General features: G+C 41.3%; 1 protein-coding gene and 1 long non-coding RNA gene across 2 annotated transcripts in view; both read right to left on the reverse strand.

The window, feature by feature from the left end:
* Positions 1–21,828, reverse strand: part of LOC123638769 (putative ankyrin repeat domain-containing protein 19) — a 79,843-nt gene that overhangs the window by 21,585 nt on the left and 36,430 nt on the right. The gene's annotated exons all lie outside the window — the stretch shown is intronic.
* On the reverse strand, positions 7,504–12,951 carry LOC123638253. The gene is made up of 3 exons (XR_006735261.1): positions 12,913–12,951; positions 12,461–12,531; positions 7,504–7,543 (listed from the first exon to the last, which is right to left on the reverse strand). It is a non-coding gene; the product is annotated as an uncharacterized LOC123638253 (long non-coding RNA).

Here is a 21,828-nt window from a genome sequence, read left to right on the forward strand (position 1 = left end):
TGATATCATGTCTTAAAGATATCTTCAGAAACCCTCACTAGAAAGAACACAGAGGGGAATACAGGCAGAATGGCTGACTACAGATATCGGGCACCAGATCCTATGAGGAAGAACAGAAAGTCTCAGATGGTAAGGCACACCCCAGGTGTAATTCTAAGGACACAGTGCCAGAACCCACCACAGATCCCACGGGAAGAACTCGCAGGGCAGAACAGGAAGGAGCAACGTTCTGGCAGAGAGAGACCCCTGACGACCTCGGAGCCCCAGGGAAACGGTAGGCGGGGAGGTTTGTTTTTCCTCCCCTCACACCTCTGGCAGTCTGCAGGCCCCCAAACTGTCAGACAGCCCCTCTGTCCTCAGGAGCCCAAGCGCTTCTGCCCTCGGGGAACTGGGTGGGAGCTTCTTGAACACAGAGCACAAGGCCGCTGGCACCCTGGAGGTCGTTCTCCCTCCCCACAGACCACAGCCCACGTGGTGGGCACCATACTGCTTTCGCACCCATTGCGTGCCTCTGTGCTGCCCAGGGAGCTTCAGCCCTTCAGTTTCTCATTTCACTGGAACCGACACAAATGTGCTACACAACCCACTCAGACTGCAGCAGCCAGAGGGCACCAGTGAATCTCGGGGACCTTAGCGATCTCACAGTTGGCACATTCTGGACAGGCTGCCAACATGTGAGAGGACAGCACCGAATCCCAGAAGGGCTCCTTGAGACACAGGTGTCAAGAATGACAGGTCTCATTCTTTTAGACCCTTCTCATCTTGCTCCTCCCTCCCTCTTCTGTCCACCGCTGCTGGTACAGCCCTGGCAGTTCCTGTAGGTTTCATGCCTAGTGTAATCAGTGACATAACTAGGATGCTAACATGTCACCTGACTTCTCCTCCGTCCAGGTACCACTGTGCAGCAGCTGCTTCTACCTAAGAGGTCAGGCCCTTCCAAGCTCTTTCCACAGTTGTTCCCTTACTATAAGTCATCAGTAGTTCCTACCTACCCTTTTAAAAAGCACAGCAGCTACAAATATATTTAGTGCATTTTGTTTTTGAAAACAAATTCTACTCATCAAAATATCACTAATTAGAATTGTTGTTATTATACTCCCACGTATTTACTATTCCCCACACTTTTCCATCTCCTGTTTCCTCAATACTCGACTTGACTATCCAACATTTTAAAATCTTCAGGTTTCAGGCACTCTCTTTTTTAATTCCAGCTTCCAAAACATTCTACTCCAAACTCTTTCTCTTTGAATGTCATTAGACCTTTCACACGTTCCCATGTACCATGCAATTTTACTTTTGGCCACGGCTTGACCCGGAAGAAATCTTTAGCTTGTAGGTCAACATACTTGAAAGCCCAAATTGATTCTTTCCCACTTCTAAGCCTTATTTTGTACCCTACAGTATGATGGCCTCTTAAAAAAAATGCAGCAAACTAGAAGAATTATACTGTACAGCTGTAATGTACTTAGCACACCATTATTTTCTGAATTATAAGCTGAAACTTGTAAGACGATCAGCCCTTATATGCCAATGGAGAGGTCAGACTGTGACATCACACCACCCCTTCGTTGATTTTAACATCACTCAGTGCTTAGGTTTTAACCCCATAACACCACTGCCACCACACAGTACCTCCGAATCCGAATCCCAAGGTGACGACTCTTCCTCTTCCTTTCGTCCAGATGTTAACAAGGACATCTTAGCTATAAAATGTCATTCACAGAGTCATTTATGAGAACATGTCTGACTGTATATTTCAAACACCTATACAAGTCTACTGCCATTCATTTTTATTTAGATGAAATAAAATTAATAGCAGAAAATTATTTCAGAATTGATGCAGATTAAAAGAACAAAAGGTAGGCCGTATGAAGGAAAACAGGAAAAGAAAAATAATTCCAGGCAATGGTTGTTACATTTCAAACCACATACGTTAACTGGTGCCTTTACAACAGTATTTACACACGGAAAAATCTCAGAGATATTCACTGATTTATCGCTTCTGCTATTTTCACGTGTTACAGTAAAAGTGACATTATTTTTTTGCTCTCGTGGAGCATTTTCAATAATACTCATACCATTTTCCTCTCTTAAACCTGCTGGCTTTGTTGTCTCCTCCTGTAAAAAAAAGAAAGAAAAAGAAATGCACTTCAGAACACATTGAATTTATACACTCACTCACCCACTCACTCAGTGAGATAATACACAGTCACTGTGTCTTCCAAATCATGGGCAATATTGTGGGACAACGCGGAACATATAAATATAAGGCAGATTCTGCCTGATATACAAGCGGGATTTGAGATGTATGGAAACAAACAGGAAGACAAATGGGTAAGTCACTAAGTCACCAGTTCGACAAATGGACTGAACAAAGTCTAGTGAGGGCACAATGGAGAGAACAGTCCGTTCTAACTGGAAAACTCCAGAAACGCTACAAAGAGAGGACTGGATTTTGAAAGGCACACAAAATACAGACCCAAGGTGTGAAGAATTTCTTGAAATGTGGGATAAGCACAAGGATAAGGAAGCAACCAGGCAAATAGGCGAAGCAAAATAATGTGGTAAAACTGGAAAACAGCTACAGGAAGTGGGATGGAGAGGGAAAATGGGAGAATCAGTCATGGAATGAGGATCCCCTCAATGAGGAGATGACTTACATCTTCACAACTATATTTTAGAAAGGTCACCCAGGCAGCAATGGAAAGCTAAATGAAATTACCAAGTGGGGGTGGGGGGCGGGAGTCCAGAAAACAGTTTTCCAACATCTTAAGTCAGACAGTGAGTAAGCATAATAAGATACGAAAAATGGTGAGCAGGGAGAAGATACAGAACTTGGTGAATGACAGAATTGGCGACTGGGGGGAGCACTGGAGAGCTGATTGTTCCTGCTTGAGTCTTTCACTGCTATTTATTCGGGGTTGTTTACTGGGGTGAAGAAGCCATATGTCGGAGTATATTACGGACAGTCAGGAAGCCTCAGACAAGGGTCAAGGACAGCTTCAGTTGGCAATGCGTCAAAGTTGAGGCACCCAGTGGACGTGACGCACAACACAGAGCTGGGTAAACACATTGGGCATAGGATTCGGTAAGCTTACTCGGGAAAATTATCTGGAGTTATGAAGGTAAATATTTGAAAACCATACAAAAGTGGTAGAATTCAATAAGGCAAACATAGAAAGAACTCGCTAATTCTAGAAGGATAAGGAGAGGAGGGAAATAAGAGACGGGATGCAATTTTTCTATTACATAACTCAGTGTCTGATTCAATGATATAAATTATACTTTTATTTATATACACAAATATTTACTTCCAGAAAATTGCTTGGATATGCATGTTTAAATGAAATGAAATGAAACAGCTGAATTCTACAACACTGATTCAAAATGTCAGTTCAAGAGGATTCCTTTGTAAAAATTTATCTGATGAGTGTTAAACTGTAGAAGATCTCCTTCTCCATTTGCGTGATTACAGAATTAGGAGGCATCTTTAAATGCTACTATAATGTAAAAAGGAAACATAATACTCTATGTTGAATTTCACGTGCTTTTGATTCTGCCCCAGTAAAGGACATACTAATAGCTCTAATTTCCCCTTTATGCTAGATAGGGCAGCAGTTAACAGTCAGAGAGAGCATCTAGTATGAAGAAAGTAAAGCCATGATTGTCCACATTGAAGATTAAAAATCTTCAGGTACACCTACGATTGTCAAGGGGGACTCAATGTTCCTAGGAAGACAGAAGAATTTGACTGAAATGTCAAATGTACAGGGTTCCTCAGTTTTAGAGATGAATGACTGTACAGGCCAGGTGGAACAACTGTGAATACGAAAGTTCAGAGAGCTTCCCGGGGATAATATAAAGCGTGCCCTTAGGGGGAGATATTTTTAAAATTAAAAAATCATTGCCCAGAGATGACTTTGTATACTCCTTTGGGAACCATGCCTTCAGCATTTTTCTGTGATAAAAGGTAGTTTATGTGAGCAAGCAATCGACAATTTTGTTTACGTTGACGTGGCATGTGTACATACAGGTGGCCATTAGGTACTGATATTATTGCCACAAGATAAATCAGAGTAACTTCAGAAAGAAATAATCGCTGCATTCATTTCTCTAAGAGGGCTGTGGCTCAAAATTGCTTTTCTGATTTCATCCAAACAGATTGAGAACCTCCTGTATATAACCTCACATTTCAATTTTCGTTAACAAAGATATCCAATCAAAGGCTTATTTATTTCTCTCTCCTTATTCTCCAAAAGATCTAAAACAGCTACCAAGATTATATCAAACAATAACAGATATTACTCGGTTAAGTAACAAGAGACCAAACACTAACTGAGAAACCTTAAACAAGAAACAGAAGAGTCAAAACTTAATAATTCATTAATTAAATCTGACAACCCTGAAAGAGATAGCACTTTACATGATCTATGACACAGGTTTTACTTGACCCTCAGTTCTCTGATTTGTTCCCCTACATCTTCTCATGGGGAGAGGATTGTGAGAGCTCATACAGACATCTTCCAAATATCACTCCCCTTACTGCTAATGCATTATTATGAAAGCGTTATGATATCCATTAGATTATTTTCATAACAAGAATAACCTACGACAAACATTTCCCGAGGTAGTCTGAGCATTTCTGAAATAAGTACCATTAAGTAACTTACATTAATTTTGTGTTATATTTTGCAATGCGTTCACATGATTTATACTTCTGTGAATTATCTCTTGTCTGGGAATACGTGGGAGTTTAGATTTTAGTAGTACCTTATGAACAAGGGTCGACATTGCAAAAACTTCAAGTCGCTGCTATCGTGGTTTGTCAAAAAGCTAAAGATAAATGATTGTACCCACTCAGGGCTTTGCAAGAAAGGGAGAAATACACAGGAATAAAACCTCTTGGGCAATGATGGATGAATGAAAGGCACACATAGCTACTACACACAAAGGTGTAACTGAATATGGGGTCAGAGAGGGAATGAGCGGACAGAGACTGAAGAAACGTCTTCTGCAAGAAAAATCTAGGTGGATGTAAAACCATTTCAAAAGGTGGGGGAGCACGGACGAACACCAGAAACAAAAAGAAGAGATATTCCCAGTCTATGAGCTCTGAACATAAATCAAGGAAGAAAAGAAAAAACATTCGGAGCAGAAAGATATATTAACAGACATTTTTGTTCGTAGCACATCCCTAATAATGAAGTCTTTCCCTTGACAGTTGCTTTTTGTGTCTACTTCTATAGACTTTGATTTTATTGCTGTAAAACGAGACATTCAGGAAGTGAAAAATCTTCACCTACCACTACCTGAAAACTGAGAAAGAAAAACAAAAACAAAACTGTGCCATCAATTTCCACCTTGAGGAAAAATGGGGAATCAGAATTCTAAAAAGTAATGTGCAGCTTGTAATGATATCATGTCTTAAAAATATCTTAAGAAACCCTCACTAGAAAGAACACTGAGGGGAATACAGGCAGAATGGCTGACTACAGATATCGGGCACCAGATCCTATGAGGAAGAACAGAAAGTCTCAGATGGTAAGGCACACCCCAGGTGTAATTCTAAGGACACAGTGCCAGAACCCACCGCAGATCCCACGGGAAGAACTCGCAGGGCAGAACAGGAAGGAGCAACGTTCTGGCAGAGAGAGACCCCGGACGACCTCGGAGCCCCAGGGAAACCGGAGCCCCAGGGAAACGGTAGGCGGGGAGGTTTGTTTTTCCTCCCCTCACACCTCTGGCACTCTGCAGGCCCCCAAACTGTCAGACAGCCCCTCTGTCCTCAGGAGCCCAAGCGCTTCTGCCCTCGGGGAACTGGGAGCTTCTTGAGCACAGAGCACAAGGCCGCTGGCACCCTGGACGTCGTTCTCCCTCCCCACAGACCACAGCCCACGTGGTGGGCACCATACTGCTTTCGCACCCATTGTGTGTCTCTGTGCTGCCCAGGGAGCTTCAGCCCTTCAGTTTCTCATTTCACTGGAACCGACACAAATGTGCTACACAACCCACTCAGACTGCAGCAGCCAGAGGGCACCAGTGAATCTCGGGGATCTGAGCGGTCTCACAGCTGGCACATTCTGGGCAGGTTGCCTACATGTGAGAGGACAGCACCGAATCCCAGGAGGGATCCTTGAGACACAGGTGTCAAGAATGACAGGTCTCATTCTTTTAGACCCTTCTCATCTTGCTCCTCCCTCCCTCGTCTGTCCACCGCTGCTGGTACAGCCCTGGCAGTTCCTGCAGATTTCATGCCTAGTGTAATCCGTGACATAACCAGGATGCTAACATGTCACCTGACTTCTCCTCCGTCCAGGTACCACTGTGCAGCAGCTGCTTCTATCTAAGAGGTCAGGCCCTTCCAAGCTCTTTCCACAGTTGTTCCCTTACTATAAGTCATCAGTAGTTCCTACCTACCCTTTTAAAAAGCACAGCAGCTACAAATATATTTAGTGCATTTTGTTTTTGAAAACAAATTCTACTCATCAAAATATCACTAATTAGAATTGTTGTTATTATACTCTCACGTATTTACTATTCCCCACACTTTTCCATCTCCTGTTTCCTCAATACTCGACTTGACTATCCAACATTTTAAAATCTTCAGGTTTCAGGCACTCTCTTTTTTAATTCCAGCTTCCAAAACATTCTACTCCAAACTCTTTCTCTTTGAATGTCATTAGACCTTTCACACGTTCCCATGTACCATGCAATTTTACTTTTGGCCACGGCTTGACCCGGAAGAAATCTTTAGCTTGTAGGTCAACATACTTGAAAGCCCAAATTGATTCTTTCCCACTTCTAAGCCTTATTTTGTACCCTACAGTATGATGGCCTCTTAAAAAAAATGCAGCAAACTAGAAGAATTATACTGTACAGCTGTAATGTACTTAGCACACCATTATTTTCTGAATTATAAGCTGAAACTTGTAAGACGATCAGCCCTTATATGCCAATGGAGAGGTCAGACTGTGACATCACACAACCCCTTCGTTGATTTTAACATCACTCAGTGCTTAGGTTTTAACCCCATAACACCACTGCCACCACACAGTACCTCCGAATCCGAATCCCAAGGTGACGACTCTTCCTCTTCCTTTCGTCCAGATGTTAACAAGGACATCTTAGCTATAAAATGTCATTCACAGAGTCATTTATGAGAACATGTCTGACTGTATATTTCAAACACCTATACAGGTCTACTGCCATTCATTTTTATTTAGATGAAATAAAATTAATAGCAGAAAATTATTTCAGAATTGATGCAGATTAAAAGAACAAAAGGTAGGCCGTATGAAGGAAAACAGGAAAAGAAAAATAATTCCAGGCAATGGTTGTTACATTTCAAACCACATACGTTAACTGGTGCCTTTACAACAGTATTTACACACGGAAAAATCTCAGAGATATTCACTGATTTATCACTTCTGCTATTTTCACGTGTTACAGTAAAAGTGACATTATTTTTTTGCTCTCGTGGAGCATTTTCAATAATACTCATACCATTTTCCTCTCTTAAACCTGCTGGCTTTGTTGTCTCCTCCTGTAAAAAAAAGAAAGAAAAAGAAATGCACTTCAGAACACATTGAATTTATACACTCACTCACCCACTCACTCAGTGAGATAATACACAGTCACTGTGTCTTCCAAATCATGGGCAATATTGTGGGACAACGCGGAACATATAAATATAAGGCAGATTCTGCCTGATATACAAGCGGGATTTGAGATGTATGGAAACAAATAGGAAGACAAATGGGTAAGTCACTAAGTCACCAGTTCGACAAATGGACTGAACAAAGTCTAGTGAGGGCACAAAGGAGAGAACAGTCCGTTCTAACTGGGAAACTCCAGAAACGCTACAAAGAGAGGACTGGATTTTGAAAGGCACACAAAATACAGACCCAAGGTGTGAAGAATTTCTTGAAATGTGGGATTAGCACACGGATAAGGAAGCAACCAGGCAAATAGGCGAAGCAAAATAATGTGGTAAAACTGCAAAACAGCTACAGGAAGCGGGATGGAGAGGGAAAATGGGAGAATCAGTCATGGAATGAGGATCCCCTCAATGAGGAGATGACTTACATCTTCACAACTATATTTTAGAAAGGTCACCCAGGCAGCAATGGAAAGCTAAATGAAATTACCAAGTGGGGGTGGGGGGCGGGAGTCCAGAAAACAGTTTTCCAACATCTTAAGTCAGACAGTGAGTAAGCATAATAAGATACGAAAAATGGTGAGCAGGGAGAAGATACAGAACTTGGTGAATGACAGAATTGGCGACTGGGGGGAGCACTGGAGAGCTGATTGTTCCTGCTTGAGTCTTTCACTGCTATTTATTCGGGGTTGTTTACTGGGGTGAAGAAGCCATATATCGGAGTATATTACGGACAGTCAGGAAGCCTCAGACAAGGGTCAAGGACAGCTTCACTTGGCAATGCGTCAAAGTTGAGGCACCCAGTGGACGTGATGCACAACACAGAGCTGGGTAAACACATTGGGCATAGGATTCGGTAAGCTTACTCGGGAAAATTATCTGGAGTTATGAAGGTAAATATTTGAAAACCATACAAAAGTGGTAGAATTCAATAAGGCAAACATAGAAAGAACTCGCTAATTCTAGAAGGATAAGGAGAGGAGGGAAATAAGAGATGGGATGCAATTTTTCTATTACATCACTCAGTGTCTGATTCAAGGATATAAAATATACTTTTATTTATATACGCAAATATTTACTTCTAGAAAATTCCCGGGATAAGCATGTTTAAATGAAATGAAATGGCTGAATTCTACAAAACTGATTCAAAACGCCAGTTCAAGAGGATTCCTTTGTAAAAATTTATCTGATGAGTGTTAAACTGTAGAAGACCTCCTTCTCCATTTGTGTGATTACAGAATTAGGAGGCATCTTTAAATGCTACTATAAGGTAAAAAGGAAACATAATACTCTATGTTGAATTTCACGTGCTTTTCCTTCTGCCCCGCTAAAGGACATACTAATAGCTCTAATTTCCCCTTTTTGCCAGATAGGGGAGTAGTTAAGAGTCGGAGAGAGCATCTAGTATGAAGAAAGTAAAGCCATGATTATCCACGATGAAGATTAAAAATCTTCAGGTACACGTACGATCGTCAAGGGGGACCCAATGTTCCTAGGAAGACAGAAGAATTTGACTGAAATGTCAAATGTACAGGGTTCCTCAGTTTTAGAGATGAATGACTGTACAGGCCAGGTGGAACAACTGTGAATACGAAAGTTCACAAAGCTTCCCGGGAACAATATAAAGCGTGCCCTTAGCGGGAGATATTTTTAAAATTAAAAAATCAACGCCCAGAGATGATTTTGTATACTCCTTTGGAAACCATGCCTTCAGCATGTTTCTGTGATAAAAGGTAGTTTATGTGAGCAAGCAATCGACAATTTTGTTTACGTTGACGTGGCATGTGTACATACAGGTGGCCACTAGGTACCGATACTATTGCAACAACTTAAATCAGAGTAACTCCAGAAAGAAATAATCGCTGCATTCATTTCTCTAAGAGGGCTGTGGCTCAAAATTGCTTTTCTGATTTCATCCAAACAGATTAAGAACCTCCTGTATATAACCTGACATTTCAATTTTCGTTAACAAAGATATCCAATCAAAGGCTTATCTATTTCTCTCTCTTTATTCTCCAAAAGATCTAAAACAGCTACCAAGATTATATCAAACAATGACATAAATTACTCAGATAAGTATCGAGAGACCAAACACTAACTGAGAAACCTTAAACAAGAAACAGAAGAGTCAAAACTTAATAATTCATTAATAAAATCTGACAAGCCTGAAAGAGATAGCACTTTACATGATCTATGACACAGGTTTTACTTGACCCTCAGTTCTCTGATTTGTTCCCCTACATCTTCTCATGGGGAGAGGATTGTGAGAGCTCATACAGACATCTTCCAAATATCACTCCCCTTACTGCTAATGCATTATTATGAAAGCGTTATGATATCCATTAGATTATTTTCATAACAAGAATAACCTACGACAAACATTTCCCGAGGTAGTCTGAGCATTTCTGAAATAAGTAACATTAAGTAAATTACATTAATTTTGTGTTATATTTTGCAATGCGTTCACATGATTTATACTTCTGTGAATTATCTCTTGTCTGGGAATACGTGGGAGTTTAGATTTTAGTAGTACTTATGAACAAGGGTCGACATTGCAAATACTTCAAGTCGCTGCTATCGTGGTTTGTCAAAAAGCTAAAATAAATGATTGTACCCACTCAGGGCTTTGCAAGAAAGGGAGAAATACACAGGAATAAAACCTCTTGGGCAATGATGGATGAATGAAAGGCACACATAGCTACTATACACAAAGGTGTAACTGAATATGGGGTCAGAGAGGGAATGAAGGGACAGAGACTGAAGAAACGTCTTCTGCAAGAAAAATCTAGGTGGACGTAAAACCATTTCAAAAGGTGGGGGAGCATGGACGAACAACACAAACAAAAAGAAGACATATTCCCAGTCTATGAGTTCTGAACATAAATCAAGGAAGAAAAGAAAAAAAATTGGGAATAGAAAGATATATTAACAGACATTTGTGTTCGTAGCACATCCGTAATAATGATGTCTTTCCCTTGACAGTTGCTTTTTGTGTCTACTTCTGTAGACTTTGATATTATTGCTATAGAATGAGACATTGAAGCACTGAAAAATACTCACCTACCACTACCTGAAAGCTGAGAAAGAAAAACGGAAACAAAACTGTGCCATCAATTTCCACCTTGAGGAAAAATGGGGAATCAGAATTCTAAAAAGTAATGTGCAGCTTGTAATGATATCATGTCTTAAAGATATCTTCAGAAACCCTCACTAGAAAGAGCACAGAGGGGAATACAGGCAGAATGGCTGACTACAGATATCGGACACTGGATCCTACGAGGAAGAACAGAAAGTCTCAGATGGTAAGGCACACCCCAGGTGTAAATCTAAGGACACAGTGCCAGAACCAACCACAGATCCCACGGGAAGAACTCGCTGGGCAGAAAAAGAAAGAGCAAAATTCTGGCAGAGAGAGACCCCGGACGACCTGGGAGCCCCACGGAAAGGTAGGTGAGGAGGTTTGTTTTTCCTCCCCTCACACCTCTGGCAGTCTGCAGGCCCCCAAACTGTCAGACAGCCCCTCTGTCCTCAGGAGCCCAAGCGCTGCAGCCCACAGGGAACTGGGAGCTTCTTGAGCACAGAGCACAAGGCCGCTGGCACCCTGGAGGTCGTTCTGCCTCCCCACAGACCACAGCCCACGTGGTGGGCACCATACTGCTTTCGCACCCATTGTGTGCCTCTGTGCTGCCCAGGGAGCTTCAGCCCTTCAGTTTCTCATTTCACTGGAACCGACACAAATGTGCTACACAACCCACTCAGACTGCAGCAGCCAGAGGGCACCAGTGAATCTCGGGGACCTTAGCGATCTCACAGTTGGCACATTCTGGACAGGCTGCCAACATGTCAGAGGACAGCACCGAATCCCAGAAGTGCTCCTTGAGATACAGGTGTCAAGAATGACAGGTCTCATTCTGTAGACCCTTCTCATCTTGCTCCTCTCTCCCTGTTCTGTCTACCGCTGCTAGCACACCCCTGGCAGTTCCTGCAGATTTCATGCCTAGTGTAATCAGTGACAGAACCAGGATGCTAACATGTCACCTGACTTCTCCTCCGTCCAGGTACCACTGTGCAGCAGCTGCTTCTATCTAAGAGGTCAGGCCCTTCCAAGCTCTTTCCACAGTTGTTCCCTTACTATAAGTCGTCACTAGTTCCTACCTACCCTTTTAAAAAGCACAGCAGCCAGAAATATATTTAGTGTATTTTGTTTTTGAAAACAAATTCTACTCATCAAAATATCACTAATTAGAATTGTTGTTATTATACTCTCACGTATTTACTATTCCCCACACTTTTCCATCTCCTGTTTCCTCAACATCTTGACTTGACTATCCAACATTTTAAAATCTTCAGGTTTCAGGCACTCTCTTTTTTAATTCCACCTTCCAAAACATTCTACTCCACACTCTTTCTCTTCGAATGTCATTAGAGTTTTCACACGTTCCCATGTACCATGCAATTTTACTTTTGGCCACGGCTTGACCCGGAAGAAATCTTTAGCTTGTAGGTAAACAGACTTCAAAGCCCAAATTGATTCTTTCCCAATTCTAAGCCGTATTTTTTACCCTACAGTATGATGGCCTCTTAAAAAAAATGCAGCAACCTAGAAGAATTATACTGTACAGCTGTAATGTACTTAGCACACCATTATTTTCTGACCTATAAGCTGAAACTTGTAAGACGATCAGCCCTTATATGCAAATGGAGAGGTCAGACTGTGACATCACACCACCCCTTCTTGGATTTTAACATCACTCAGGGCTCAGATTTTAACAGCATAACAACAGCAACAACAAAACACAGTACCTCAGAATCCGAATCCGCAGGTGCCGACGCTTCCTCTTCCTTTGGTCCAGATGTTAACAAGGACCTCTTAGCTATAAAATGTCATTCACAGAGTCATTTACGAGATCATGTCTGACTTTATATTTCAAATACCTATACAAGTCCACTGCCATTCTTTTTTATTTAGATGAAATAAAATTAATAGCAAAAAATTTTTTCAGAATCAATGCAGATTAAAAGAACAAAAGGTAGGCCGTATGAAGGAAAACAGGAAAAGAAACATAATTACAGGAAACGGTTGTTACATTTGAAGCCACATATGCCTTTACGTAACTGGTGCCTTTACGACAGTATTTACGCATGGAGAAATCTCAGAGATATTCACTGATTTACCACTTCCGCTATTTTCACGTGTTACAGTAAAAGTGACATTACATTTTGCTCTCGTGGAGCATTTTCAATAATACTCATACCATTTTCCTCTCTTAAAGCTGCTGGCTTTGTTGTCTCCTCCTGTGAAAAAGAAAAAAAAAAAAGAAATGCACTTCAGAACGCATTGAATTTATTCTCTCACTCACCCACTCACTCAGTCAGATAACACACAGTCACTGTGTCTGCAAATCATGGGCAATATTCTGGGACAAAGCGGAACATATAAATAAAAGGCAGATTCTGCCTGATATTCAAGTGGGACTTGAGATGTATGGAAACAAATAGGAAGACAAATGGGTAAGTCACTAAGTCACCAGTTTGACAAATGGACTGAACAAAGTCTAGTGAGGGCACAAAGGAGAGAACAGTCCGTTCTACCTGGGAAACTCCACAAACGCTACAAAGAGACTAATGGATTTTGAAAGACACACAAAATACAGACTGAAGGTGTGAAGAATTTCTTGACATGTGGGATCAGCACAAGGATAAGGAAGCAACCAAGCAAATAGAGGAAGCAAAATAATGTGGTAAAACTGGAAAACAGCTATAGGAAGCGGGATGGAGAGGGAAAACGGGAGAATCAGTCTGAACCACACCAGTCACGTGCCATCCTAGGACATCAGCTGTCCCCTTCATGGAATGAGGATCCCCTCAATGAGGAGATGACTTACATCTTCACAAATAAATTTTAGAAAGGTCATCCAGGCAGCAATGGAAAGCTAAATGAACTTACCAAGCGGGGGTGGGGTGGCGGGAATCCAGAAAACAGTCTTCCAACATCATAAGGCAGAGAGTGAGTAAGCATAATAAGATAGGAAAAATGGTGAGCAGGTAGAAGATACAGAACTTGGTGAATGACGGAATTGGCGACTGGGGGGAGGACTGAAGAGCTGGACTGTTCCTGCTTGAGTCTTTCACTGCTATTTATTCAGGGTGGTTTACTGGGGTGAAGAAGCCAGATGTCGGAGTATATTACGGACAGTCAGGAAGACTCAGACAAGGGTGAGGGACAGCTTCACCTGGCAATGCGTCAAAGTTGAGGCACCTAGTGGACGTGATGCACAACACAGAGCTAGGTCAACACATTGGGCATAGGATTCGGTAAGCTTACTCAGGAAAACTATCTGGAGTTAGAAGGTAAATATTTGAAAACCATACAAAAGTGGTAGAATTCAATAAGGCAAACATAGAAAGAACTTGCTAATTCTAGAAGGATAAGGAGAGGACGGAAATAAGAGACGGGATGCAATTTTTCAATTACATAACTCAGTGTCTGATTCAAGGATATGAAATATACTTTTATTTATATATGCAAATATTTACTTCCAGAAAATTGCCGGGATATGCACGTTTAAATGACATGAAATGAAATGGCTGAATTCTGCAGCACTGATTCAAAATGCCAGTTCAAGAGGATTCCTTTGTAAAAATTTATCTGATGAGTGTTAAACCGTAGAAGACCTCCTTCTCCATTTGTGTGATTACAGAATTAGGAGGCATCCTTAAATGCTACTATAATGTAAAAAGGAAACATAATACTCTATGTTGAATTTCACGTGCTTTTCCTTCTTCCCTGGTAAAGGACATACTAACAGCTCTGATTTCTGCTTTATGCCAGATCGCGTAGCAGTTAAGAGTGGGAGAGAGCATCTAGTATGAAGAAAAGTAAAGCCATGATTATCCACGTTGAAGATTAAAAATCTTCAGGTACACCTACGATCGTCAAGGGGGACCCAATGTTCCTAGGAAGACAGAAGAATTTGACTGAAATGTCAAATGTACAGGGTTCCTCAGTTTTAGAGATGAATGACTGTACAGGCCAGGTGGAACAACTGTGAATACGAAAGTTCACAAAGCTTCCCGGAAACAATATAAAGCGTGCCCTTAGCGGGAGATATTTTTAAAATTAAAAAATCATCGCGTGGAGATGATTTTGCATACTCCTTTGGAAACCATGCCTTCAGCATGTTTCTGTGATAAAAGGTAGTTTATGTGAGCAAGCAATCGACAATTTTGTTTACGTTCACGTGGCATGTGTACATACAGGTGGCCATTAGGTACTGATATTATTGCCACAAGATAAATCAGAGTAACTCCAGAAAGAAATAATCGCTGCATTTATTTCACTAAGAGGGTTGTGGCTCAAAATTGCTTTTCTGATTTCATCGAAACAGATTGAGAACCTCCTGTATATAACCTCACATTTCAATTTTCGTTAACAAAGATATCCAATCAAAGGCTTATGTATTTCTCACTCCTTATTCTCCAAAAGATCTAAAACAGCCACCAAGATTATATCAAACAATAAGATAAATTACTTAGGTAACTGATGGAATGACTGAACACTAAGTTGGACACGTTTACCAAGACACAAAAGAGTCAAAACTACTTTGCATCATGTAGGACACGGATTTTACTAGATTCAAGACAAGACATCACTTTACTAAATTGAAAAGAAGTGAGGATTAAATTTTCTTTACTTCCCACATGGATTCTAACTGATGCTCACTAGGTGTACACATATGAGGACTAACACGTGATAATTTGAAACATTCATTTCAATAGAACCATACAGGGTAACTGGGATATCCATCACCTTAAATGTTTCTCTTTTCTATATGCTAGCAACATCCAAATTATCCTCTTCTAGCAATTTTAAAATGCCCAGCTGATTAATGTTCATGACAGTCATCTCAAACTTTCTTTCAGTCCTTCATTAACATGAGGGATATGTCATTCTGAAGAATCTTTTGCACTGACTGCCTCTCGTTTCTTAATTTGCATTTATTTTTATTTTTATTCATTTTTTTTTATTTCAGCTCATCATGGGGGTACATAAGTTCAGGTTATATACATTGTCCATGTCCCGCCCATCCCCCTGAGTCAGAGCCTCAAGCGTGTCCATTCTCCAGACAGTGTGCCTGGCACTCACCATGCAGTCATACCTCCATCCCCTCCCACCCCACCTCCCGGAGTCTTAATTTGCTTTGAAAAGCATTTCCCTCTAGCACTCTGGGAGGCCCGGGCTGGTGGATCCTCTGAGCTCAGGAGTTCCAGACCAGCCTGAGCAAGAGCAAGACCCCCTCTCTACTAAAAATAGAGAGAAATGAGCAGGACAACTAAAAATATATAGAAAAAAATTAGCCAGGCATATTGGCGCATGCCCGTAGTCCCAGCCACTTGAGAGGCTGAGGCAAGAGGATTGCTTGGGTCCAGGAGTTTGAGGTTGCTGTGAGCTAGGCCGATGCCACGGCACTCTAGCCCGCTGTCTCAAAAAAAATAATAAAAATAAAAATAAAAAGTAAAAGCATTTTCTCCATATTTTTTAATGTGCAGAGATCCTGCTCTCATTTAACTCCACTATTTCTGAGGTGTTTTTATACTAATCTGTCATATTGACGCTCTTACTCAATCATTACGTTTATCTTGCCCTTCGCACATGAATTCTTCCCCTTCATTCATTCCTCCATCCACATATTTGTGGAGCAGCACTTTTGGGTTGCTTTCTAATTCTTTGCTCACACAGTGGCAGCCCTAAGAATTGTTTTCTCCCACCAAAGTTTATAAATCTCAATCCTGTACATCTCTCTCTCTTGTGATTACACTGGTTTCTATGATGACCTTGAGGCCATCCATTTCTTTCTAGGATCCTTGTCAGCATGATGAGGGTCAGGGGGTGGTATGTGAACAAAGCGTGGGGAAAAGAAGGGGTTTTTGTTGTTGTGGGTCCTTAAACTAACTTACCTCTGTGTGACCTTCCTCAGTTGAAGACATCAAGAAAGGTTGCAGACCAGGGCCATGTGTTTCCACGAAACGAGCATGAAAGCCCTGGACTTTGACTGACGTCGGAAGGCTTTCAACCACATCTCGATGATGAGAAATACCGTCCTGTAACATGGTTTCCTTTTCTGTTCCCACACCATTATATTTGCCTTTTACTACTGCAAAAATAAAGAGTATATGAAAATATGTGTCGTTAGTTAACAAGGAATAACACAATATAGGCAGTCTTGAAATAGCTTACCACTTTTCGTGAGTTGCTGAGAAGTGGCCATTGGCTTCGTCAATCCCGGTTGTGCAACATTCTAGAACAAAAAACAGAAGCCTTAATAAAAATGAGTATCAACACGGGTAACTCAAGTGTAATGTTCACCATTACCAGACGAATCAACACAACGTGCACAGATTGTGGAATAACTTGAATGTAGACCCAACACTCAATTCTGTCATTATTTAACATATATCTTTATGTGGGGAGAGCGTTATGGGAGCTAATACAGATGTCCTCAAAATATTATCCCCCTCATCCCTACTTCATTACTATACAAACACTATGATTCATTTAGAGTATTTTCTTAACCAGAATAAACTAGGACAAAAATTTTCCGACATAGTTGAGAGCATTTCTGAAACAACTAACATTAAGGAACTTACAGTCATCATGTGTTATATTTTTACATCCATCCACGTGATTTATATTTGTATGAATTATCTCTTGCCCATGAATATGTGGGAGTTTAGTTTTTACTAGTACCTTACCTAAAAGGATGGAGATTCAAAGTAGTATAAGACACTTCTATCTTGTTTGACAAAAAGCTACAGAGAAATGATTGTGCCCACTCAGGTCTTTGCAAGAAAGAGAGAAATAAACAGGAATAAAACTCATATGGCACTGATGGAAGAAAGAAAGGCACACATAGCTACTACAAAGAAACCTGTAACTAAATACGGAGGCAGAGAGGGAATGAAGAGACAGACACTGAAGAAACGTCTCCTGCAAGGAAAATTTAGGGGGGTGTAAAACCATTTCAAAAGCTGCGGGCACATGGATGAACACACAAACAAAAACAAGAAACATTTCCACTCAATTATGAACGTAAATCAAGAAAGAAAAGAAAAGACATTCAGCACAATAAGATCTATAACAGAGACTTCTGTTCATAGCACATCCACAATAATACTGACTAACATATATGTGACAGTTACTTTTTGTCTCCACTTTTGTACACTTTAATTTATTGCTATAAAATGAGGCATTCCAGTAGTGAAACATGGTCACATACCACTATCTCAAAGCTGTACACTTATAAATACAAAAAGAGAAAAATAGAAACAGAAACATTCCATCAGTTTCTCCTAGGAGGAAAAAAAAAAAAAATGGGTAATCAGAATTCTAAACAGTAATGTGCGGCTTGTAATGATATCATGTCTTAAAGATACCTTCAGAAACCCTCACTAGAAAGAGCACAGAGGGGAATACGGGCAGAATGGGTGACTACAGATATCGGGCACCGGACCCTACGAGGAAGAACAGAAAGTCTCAGATGGTAAGGCACACCCCAGGTGTAATTCTAAGGACACAGTGCCAGAACCAACCACAGGTCCCACGGGAAGAAGACGCAGGGCAGAACAGGAAGGAGCAACGGGTTGTGGCAGAGAGAGACCCCGGAGGACCTGGGAGCCCCACGGAAAGGGTAGGTGGGGAGGTTTGTTCTTCCTCCCCTCACACCTCTGGCAGTCTGCAGGCCCCCAAACTGTCAGACAGCCCCTCTGTCCTCAGGAGCCCAAGCGCTGCTGCCCTCAGGGAACTGGGAGCTTCTTGAGCACAGAGCACAAGGGTGCTGGCACCCTGGAGGTCGTTCTCCCTCCCCACAGACCACAGCCCACGTGGTGGGCACCATACTGCTTTCGCACCCATTGTGTGCCTCTGTGCTGCCCAGGGAGCTTCAGCCCTTCAGTTTCTCATTTCACTGGAACCGACACAAATGTGCTACACAACCCACTCAGACTGCAGCAGCCAGAGGGCACCAGTGAATCTCGGGGACCTGAGCGGTCTCACAGCTGGCACATTCTGGGCAGGCTGCCTACATGTGAGAGGACAGTACCGAATCCCAGAAAGGATCCTTGAGACACAGGTGTCAAGAATGACAGGTCTCATTCTTTTAGACCCTTCTCATCTTGCTCCTTCCTCCCCCTTCTTTCCACCGCTGCTGGCACAGCCCTGGCAGTTCCTGCAGATTTCATGCCTAGTGTAATCAGTGACATAACCAGGATGCTAACATGTCACCTGACTTCTCCTCCGTCCAGGTACCACTGTGCAGCAGCTGCTTCTACCTAAGAGGTCAGCCCCTTCCAAGCTCTTTCCACAGCTGTCCCCTTAGTATATGTCATCACTAGTTCCTACCTACCCTTGTAAAAGCACAGCAGCTACAAATATATTTAGCGCATTTTGTTTTTCAGAACAAATTCTACTCATCAAAATATCACTAAATAGAATTGCTGTTATTAAACTCTCACGTATTTACTATTCCCCATACTTTTCCATCTCCTGTTTCCTCAATATCCTGACTTGACTATCCAACGTTTTAAAATCTTCAGGTTTCAGGCACTATCTTTGTTACTTCCAGCTTCCAAAACATTCTACTCCAAACTTTTTCTCTTTGAATGGCATTGGACCTTTCACACGTTCACATGTACCATGCAATTTTACATTTGGCCACGGCTTGACCCGGAAGAATTCTTTAGCTTGTAGGTCAACATACTTCAAAGCCCAAATTGATTCTTTCCCACTTCTAAGCCTTATTTTTTACCCTACAGTATGATGGCCTCTTAAAAAAATGCAGCGAACTAGCAGAATTATACTGTACAGCTGTAATGTCCTTAACACATTATTATTTACTGACCTATAAGCTGAAAACTGTAAGACGATCAGCCCTTATATGAAAATGCAGAGGTCAGACTGTGACATCACACCACCCCTTCTTGGATTTTAACTTCACTCAATGCTTAGATTTTAACAGCATAACAACAACAACAACAAAACACAGTACCTCCGAATCCGAATCCCAAGGTGATGACGCTTCCTCTTCCTTCGGTCCAGATGTTAACAAGGACATCTTAGCTGTAAAATGTCATTCACAGAGTCATTTATGAGAACATGTGTGACTGTATAATTCAAATACCTACACAAGTCTACTGCCATTCACTTTTATTCAGATGAAATAAAATTAATAGCAAAAAATTATTTCAGAATTGGTGCAGATTAAAAGAACAAAAGGTAGGCCGTATGAAGGCGTACAAGAAAAGAAAAATAATTACAGGAAATGGTTGTTACATTTGAAACCACATACGTTAAAAGGTGCCTTTACAACAGTATTTACACATGGAAAAATCCCAGAGATAGTCACTGATTTACCGCTTCTGCTATTTTCACACGTTACAGTAAAACTGACATCACTTTTTTGCTCTCGTGGAGCATTTTCAATAATACTCATACCATTTTCCTCTCTTAAAGCTGCTGGCTTTGTTGTCTCCTCCTGTGGAAAAAAAAAAAAAAAGAAATGCACTTCAGAACACATTGTATTTATTCTCTCACTGACCCACTCACTCAGTCAGATAACACACAGTCACTGTGTCTGCCAAATCATGGGCAATATTCTGGGACAAAGCGGAACATATAAATAGAAGGCAGATTCAGCCTGATATTCAAGCGGGACTTGGGATGTATGGAAGGAAATAAGAAGACAAATGGGTAAGTCACTAAGTCACCAGTTCGACAAATGGACCGAACAAAGTCTAGTGAGGGCACAAAGGAGAGAACAGTCCGTTCTAACTGGGAAACTCCAGAAACGCTACAAAGAGAGGAATGGATTTTGAAAGGCACACAAAATACAGACCGAAGGTGTGAAGAATTTCTTGACATGTGGGATCAGCACAAGGATAAGGAAGCAACCAGGCAAATAGGCGAAGCAAAATAATGTGGTAAAACTGCAAAACAGCTATCGGAAGCGGGATGGAGAGGGAAAACGGGAGAATCAGTCATGGAATGAGCATCCCCTCAATGAGGAGATGACTTACATCTTCACAAATATATTTCAGAAAGGTCACACAGGCAGCAATGGAAAGCTAAATGAACTTACCAAGCGGGGGTCTTCCAACATCATAAGTCAGAGAGTGAGTAAGCGTAATAAGATAGGAAAAATGGTGAGCAGGTAGAAGATACAGAACTTGCTGAATGACAGAATTGGCGACTGGGGGGAGGACTGGAGAGCTGGACTGTTCCTGCTTGAGTCTTTCCCTGCTATTTATTCGGGGTTGTTTACTGGGGTGAAGAAGCCAGATGTCGGAGTATATTACAGACAGTCAGGAAGACTCAGACAAGGGTCAAGGACAGCTTCACCTGGCAATGCGTCAAAGCTGAGGCACCCAGTGGACGTGATGCACAACACAGAGCTGGGTAAACACACTGGGCGTAGGAATCGGTAAGCTTACTCGGGAAAACTGTCTGGAGTTATGAAGGTAAATATTTGAAAACCATACAAAAGTGGTAGAATTCAATAAGGCAAACATAGAAAGAACTCGTTAATTCTAGAAGGATAAGGAGAGGAGGGAAATAAGAGACGGGATGCAATTTTTCAATTACATAACTCAGTGTTTGATTCAAGGATATGAAATATACTTTTATTTATATACGCAAATATTTACTTCCAGAAAATTGCCGGGATATGCATGTTTAAATGAAATGAAATGAAATGGCTGAATTCTACAACACTGATTCAAAATGCCAGTTCAAGAGGATTCCTTTGTAAAAATTTATCTGATGAGTGTTAAACTGTAGAAGACCTCCTTCTCCATTTGTGTGATTACAGAATTAGGAGGCATCTTTAAATGCTACTATAATGTAAAAAGGAAACATAATACTCTATGTTGAATTTCACGTGCTTTTCCTTCTGCCCCACTAAAGGACACACTAATAGCTCTAATGTCCGCTTTATGCCAGATAGGGTAGTAGTTAAGAGTCGGAGAGAGCATCTAGTATGAAGAAAGTAAAGCCATGATTATCCACGTTGAAGATTAAAAATCTTCAGGTACACCTACGATCGTCAAGGGGGACCCAATATTCCTAGGAAGACAGAAGAATTTGACTGAAATGTCAAATGTACAGGGTTCCTCAGTTT

The sequence above is a fragment of the Lemur catta genome, chromosome 5, assembly GCF_020740605.2.
Source record: "Lemur catta isolate mLemCat1 chromosome 5, mLemCat1.pri, whole genome shotgun sequence".
In the NCBI taxonomy this organism is placed as follows: domain Eukaryota; kingdom Metazoa; phylum Chordata; class Mammalia; order Primates; family Lemuridae; genus Lemur; species Lemur catta.